This window comes from Papaver somniferum, chromosome 6 (genome assembly GCF_003573695.1).
Source record: "Papaver somniferum cultivar HN1 chromosome 6, ASM357369v1, whole genome shotgun sequence".
In the NCBI taxonomy this organism is placed as follows: Eukaryota; Viridiplantae; Streptophyta; class Magnoliopsida; order Ranunculales; family Papaveraceae; genus Papaver; species Papaver somniferum.
The window spans coordinates 153,598,787-153,605,726 of record NC_039363.1 but is presented as its reverse complement, the minus strand read 5'-3'; the positions used below and the strand labels follow the sequence as shown (position 1 = coordinate 153,605,726).

Here is a 6,940-nt window from a genome sequence, read left to right as displayed (position 1 = left end):
ATAACCGTTTGATTAGCATAATTTGGAATATTCTATCGTAATCACGTGCCTAAATTATTGAGACACATTTGGATCCATATGATAGTGGACATTGGACGCTGGACACCATTCTTGCCTCAAAAAACAACTTAAATTATTGAGACACATTTGGATCCATATGATAGTGGACATTGGACGCTGGACACCATTCTTGCCTCAAAAAACAACTGAGAGAAAGAACCTAATCGACTTGTCAGATTGGATTTCCTGGAACTGGATTCAAGTGATTACTAGTACAGTTCTTCCAGTTCTTCTTTACATAATTTAGAAGATTACTTGTGCTTGTGCATGTCGTGCGTGAACATTTTTGAGCGAAAGCTTATGTATTCGTGCCACTACACAAGCAATCTACAGAAATTGGGATGTGACAAATTTCTGGGTCGTGATTATCAAGAACTATCTTTCCACCTAAAAACATTTTCCTAAATCTTCCTGAACATATGATACATCCACTGATTGTTACATGTTTTGTCTTCCATAAAGTAAACAAATGATTCGCATAAAGTCATACACTAGGGTTTTGATAACGGACGGCTAGGATTAGTTTTATCAATGGTGTATATTTAACGGATTTTCCGGACAGGTATTAGCTAAAACCAACCTTGCACTCATAGACAACGGGTTTTTATTTTCATAACCAACCCCGCACCCACAACGGGCGGGTTCGGATTAAAAACCCACGGGTTTAGCGGGTAGGTGCGCGTTTGGGTATGATGGGCGGGTCTTTTGCAGCTCTAGCCTTTCTCCAATTTGGAACATCAGATCTGGTCTTTACAAAGTTATCTCTCCTTCTGTGAGAAAACTTTGTAGAAGCCTGATAAGTAAACTTTGAACTATCATTACAATGATTCTTTTGCTCTTTTTTAGGACAATGATGACCTGATTTACCACGACGGGTATTATTGAGTTCGGCCAGGGAAACTCGTGCATCTATGGTTTTCTCATTCCTTTTATGGAATCTGCAACCCCTTTTCAGGTGTCCTTTATTTCCACAATAAAAACAATGCTTAACAACACACAAACTCGTGCATCTATGGTTTTCTCATTCCTTTTATGGAATCTACAACCCCTTTTCAGGTGTCCTTTATTTCCACAATAAAAGCAATGCTTAACAACACACAAATCATGTTGTTTAGTGGTACCTTGGAGTTCGACGGAATTTACGTTTTCCATTTTTTTGCTGAAGATGAAGGTACTACAAATTTTTCTTTTATGGAAGAGCAATCTTTTGTGGCAACTTTTGGAACAATCTCTTCAGCAGAGTCTTTAGGCTTTATAAACTTTGTCTCATGTTTAGCATTCAAAGTTTGTTTACCTTTGTAGCCCAATCCTCAAGTGTCACGAAGAACTTTTTTTGACTTCAACATTGAGTCAAGTTGTTTTGTGCTACTATCGAACTTTTTCAAGTCTGCTTTTAGACTCATTTTCTCTTCCTCCAAAACAGCAGGAATGGGTTTATTGCTAAAGCTTAGCCCTTTTAAGTTTTTTATTGATTTCTGCAAGTATAAGCTAAGCAAAGTACACCTGGAGAGATATATTAAAAATTCAGCAAAAAGAATCTAGAATAGGAGAAGATATAATTTTAAGTCAAAGATCTGTGTGACTTCAAAATAATGTTCTCAAGAAAAAAAAAAACTTATCAGAAAGAAAAGTTACCAAACCATAGCATGTAGCCTCAGTTGAAAGACTACAACCAAACATTTCCTTGCCCCTGTGAAACTTCACAGAATAAGTATGAAAAAATGTGAACAAGCCATTAAGATTTGAATCTATTACCAACCCCTTCCGCCTCAAACCAGAAAATGGCATCAATCATAAAAACACCAGATTAAGCTTTTGAGAGAGCAAAAGCACAAACCAGAAATGCCAGGAATATCCTCGATTTTGACTTATTCTTTTCGGAATGCCATCTTCTGAAAGAAAATCATATTGATGAGACAAATACAACATCATCACTACAACACGATACTGTCCATCTATTAAAGAAAAATGTCTACCCTTTTTAAACACGGTTATAGCCGTTACAGAGAGGACCATTTATCAATATACGTGCACTGATTGGGAAAATGACATAAAATTTCTATAAAAAGTGAATATGTCGAACAGTAGTAGGAAAACAGATTACGAAGAACCATTCAGAAGTAGTGAAGCACATATATAGCGAGATGAGATGAAGCACATATATAGCGAGATGAGATCGACTTAGTAATTAACAGATATGAAAAAACATTTAACAATAACCAAGTTAAGAATCACTCAATACCTTTTGAAAGTCAATCCTAGATAGATATTGTGACAGTTCGAGAGTTCTCTTATCTTTCCATCAATTGCCTGGATCAACACACACGAAAGAAAGCTTTCTTCGCCTATGAATAATATAAGGACTACAGGTAGACAAAAAGTAAAAGTAGGGAGTGGAAAGAAAGAACTATATTTCTTTGGCGTAAAAGATTTCGTGCTACAAATCAGTTTTACTTACTAATTCATCACTTAGTTCTTTTACAGTCGGATCATTTTTCGTTGTCTGGATACCAAGATGCATAATATCACAAACAGAAAAAAAAATTACAAAACAATCTTTGCGATTATAGTAATCATTCAATAAAAACATAAAAAAAAAAAAAAAAAAAAAAAAAAAAAAAAAAAAAAAAAAAAAAAAAAAAAAACATATACGTTCTTGATAGCAATCTCTGCTGTAGACTGCTCAGCGTCTTTTATTCTTTTGCAGACCTCTGAAGTAACCGTCATATCTAGAAGCTGCAAGCAACAACGAAACAAAATAGGTCCTTGTTACGAAATGACTAACCCTGGGCAAACATTCTGTACAGATTCTTTCACTAGTCTACAAAAATCACTCCAGGAGGCCCTAAACTTCTGAATAACAAATGTAAATAACATGATAATTTACGGATTGCGAAGGATAAATACCAATTAAGGGTGCAGAAAGAACATCCGAGAAATCAAAGTGGCTGAATTCCCATGGCTATCTAGGCATTGCAAACATCGTGGAATTTTCCCTCCATTGCAGTCGATCACTATTACCGAGTTCTCCAAATAAATTCTGCACATTTGGGTAAGCTCCAACTTCAGACAAACAAAAACAGAAATAAAGAAATTGTGAAGTTTAGGAAGCAAATATATATAGTATAAAAATTTGCTAAGAAAGCAAATACTCCCTCCGTCCCACTATTAGATGACCTAGTTCAAGTTTGCACAATTCTTAAGGCAAGGAATGGAAAGGAGTATATTTAAGTATTTTTTACAATTATACCCTTATGGATAATAATTTGTAAAATTTAGAAATGATTTATCTCTCAAACTATACCATGGATTTTCGTAAACTTTGTATCAGTGGAAAGCATTTTAAAACACCTACGTAACGAGTATAAACATGAATATCAAACTATATACATTTCTTATACTAACGATAATCAATCAAAAGGATAATTTTAGAAATATTCCCTTGTTTAATGAAATAGGTCAACTAAGACAGAATTTTAAACTAAATAGGTCATCTAATAGTGGGACCGAGGTAGTATGAAGCAACTTAATCTTAAGGATACACATTACACTAAGCCTAAGATAATAAACTCACAAAATATGTGTAAGACGGTGCATACCAGTCTCCACCATTATCCTTCCAAGCATCAACAAAAACATTTGAAGAAACTACATTCATCAAACCAAAATCTAAAGAGAATATATATTTTTCAAACCTCAAAGGTTGTTACATGAACCCAGAATCTATAATCCGACTTGAAGATGCTTCCAGTCATTCATGGCATAGTAAAGGTCTGGCATTCAATTAATATGTTACAAAGACTTGAAGCTCGGTGAGATGATTCAGGTATATACTAGTGGGGGCCAAGTTAAGATAGTAACGAACATTTCCACCCAGAATATCATTTTGGCGTAGATAAACCATCCAAGCCTACAGGTAAGTGAGCACTACGTTAAAAATTACAACATAACGAGAAGTACATCTATATGTCATGCTAAAACTTGAGGTCTTAATCAAGAAAATGTTCCATTAACAAATGCAAGTAGTATAAAATGTTCATCTGATACACGACCCATAACATTTTCCTGATACAAATGTAAGAAACAACATGTAAGTAGTGTAAAATGTTCCATTAACAAATACAAGTAGTGTAAAATGTTCATCTGATACACTACCCATAACATTTTCCTGATACACTACCCATAACATTTTCCTGATACACTACCCATATAAGAAACATATTGGAAAAACATGGAGAGTAGATTAAACGAAACAACAAACACAGGAAGAGTAAGGAAATGAAATAATTACCTGCACCTAAGTAAGCAGCTTCTAAGTAATTAACTATGTATCGAATTCAAATCCCAAATAATCAATACATGCAACCTAATATACGAAACCATCAAGTCATCATTAACAAGTATAATTTTCACTTGAATTATACCAAAAAGAAAAAAAAGAAAAAAGCCTGTGAATTAGGTCAACAACTTCTATTTTGAAGGGTAATACATGCTGATTACAAATCTTAAATGTCATTTTAAATCGAGAATAAGGATACAAATCGAATTGCAGAGATTAACCAGGGAACAAATTGCGACAAATTAGTTGAATTTTTTACAAAGTTTGTGATTTAAACGAAGATAATAATCAGATTGTAGCGGATCCGAGATCTGATTATAAATAAAAACAGAAATTCGAATTGAAATAAGAAAATTTAGGTTTTTCTGAGCCGTAATTTTTCATTTTGAAATCGAGAAATCAAGAGTTGCGATCAAATCAAAATGAAAAGAATGCATTACACTTATCTTTCATTGATGTAATCTTCAATTGATTAGTTGATGGAGAAGAGTGATTGCTCCTTCGTTGAACTGCGGAGCGAAAAGAAAAAAGAGAAAAAATTGGGGAAGAAAAGAAGAGGAAATGAAATTATGGCTAAGTTTTCATATTGACCCGTCAGTAATAGAAGTCCAGCCGGGGCCCATGAATGTAATACGAGTTTGATAGCAAAGGTCTGTCAAAAATGATACGACGGGGATTTCTTATCAAATGGCCTGAAACCCCTCTATCAAAGATTCTCAAACTTGGCGTAGTGGATTAGGCGCGATTCCAAGCCACCGCCTCCTCTCCCCTGCAGCAAGGAGCGCGGTCGAACTGCTAAATAAATGGATTACCGGAGGAGAATTTTCCCTGACAATAGTAGACGTCAGCAAGATGGATCAGAACTCTGCCAGGTACTGCCATTATCATCGAAGATTAGGACACCCAACAGAAGAATGTCTCGGTATGAGAAGTATATTTGAACGCAAGCGCGCCTTTGGGGAGCTCGGGGCAACTAAGCAAACAATCGAGCATGACCCTTTCCTTCGCCACTGATGTGAAAGAGAGGAGGAGAGAAAGGATGTGAGTGATAATACCAAAATTGTAAACAACCTATTTTTATGGTAAGAACAACTTTCACTGTCTCAACGCGCGGGCAATACAAAAGGTCTCAGGTCAGCCAAGGGTGCCTGATTGACTGAAATTTAAAGAAGGTCTCAGGTCAGCCAAGGGTGCCTGATTGACTGAAATTTAAAGAAGGTCTCAGGTCAGCCAAGGGCGCCTGATTGACTGACAAATCTACAAAAGGTCTCAGGTCAGCCAGGGACGCCTGATCGACTAACAAATCTACAAAAGGTCTCAGGTCAGCCAAAGGCGCCTGATCGACTGCCAAATATACAAAAGGTCTCAGGTCAGCCAGGGGCGCCTGATCGACTGACAAATCTACAAAAGGTCTCAGGTCAGCCAAAGGCGCCTGATCGACTGCCAAATCTACAAAAGGTCTCAGGTCAGCCAAGGGCTCATGATCGACTGACAAATCTACAAAAGGTCTCAGGTCAACCAAGGGCGCCTGATCGACTGAAAAATCTACAAAAGGTCTCAGGTCAGCCAAGGGCGCCTGATCGACTGACAAATCTACAAAAGGTCTCAGGTCAGCCAAGGGCGCCTGATCGACTGACAATCTACAAAAGGTCTCAGGTCATCCAAGGCGCCTGATCGACTGAAAATCTACAAAAGGTCTCAGGTCAGCCAAGGGCGCCTGATTGACTGACAAATCTACAAAAGATCTCAGGTCATCCAAGAGCGCCTGATCGACTGAAAAATCTACAAAAGGTCTCAGGTCATCCAAGGGCGCCTGATCGACTGACAAATCTACAAAAGATCTCAGGTCAGCCAAGGGCGCCTGATCGACTGACAAATCTACAAAAGGTCTCAGGTCAACCAAGGGCGCCTGATCAACTGCCAAATCTACAAAAGGTCTCCGGTCATCCAAGGGCGCCTCATTGACTGACTAATCTACAAAACGTCTCGGGTCATCCAAGGGTGCCTGATTGACTGACAAATCTACAAAACGTCTCGGGTCAGCCAAGGGTGCCTGATTGACTGACAAATATACAAAAGGTCTCAGGTCAGCCAAGGGCGCCTGATTGCCTTCCAAATATACAAAAGGTCTCAGATTAGCCAAGGTTGCCTGATTTGCTGACAAATCTACAAAAGGTCTCAGGTCAGCCAAGGGCGCCTGATTGACTGACAAATCTACAAAAGGTCTCAGGATAGCCAAGGGCGCCTGATTGGTTGAAAAATCTACAAAATATCTCAGGTTAGCCAAGAGCGCCTGATTGACTGACAAATCTACAAAAGGTCTCAGGTCAGCCAAGGGAGCCTAATTGGCTGACAAATCTAAAAAAGATCTCAGGTTAGCCAAGGGTGCCTGATATACTGACAAATCTACAATAGCTCTCAGGTCAGCCAAGGGCGCCTAACTAACTGACAAATCTATAAAAGAGTCAGGTCAACCAAGGACGCCTGATTAACTAGTGAATCTACAAAATCACGGGAATGCCGAAGACACCTAATGATTGA

At 37.8% G+C, this 6,940-nt stretch overlaps 1 long non-coding RNA gene across 2 annotated transcripts; it reads right to left on the bottom strand.

The window, feature by feature from the left end:
* Positions 1–2,454: 2,454 nt before the first annotated feature.
* Positions 2,455–4,955, bottom strand: LOC113289843. 2 transcript variants are annotated; one of them, XR_003331145.1, is made up of 5 exons: positions 4,840–4,950; positions 4,352–4,426; positions 3,756–3,970; positions 2,968–3,100; positions 2,455–2,796 (listed from the first exon to the last, which is right to left on the bottom strand). It is a non-coding gene; the product is annotated as an uncharacterized LOC113289843 (long non-coding RNA). The 2 variants fall into 2 exon arrangements; XR_003331144.1 differs by having other exon boundaries at positions 2,477–2,796; positions 4,352–4,955.
* Between the last annotated feature and the right edge of the window lie 1,985 nt (positions 4,956–6,940).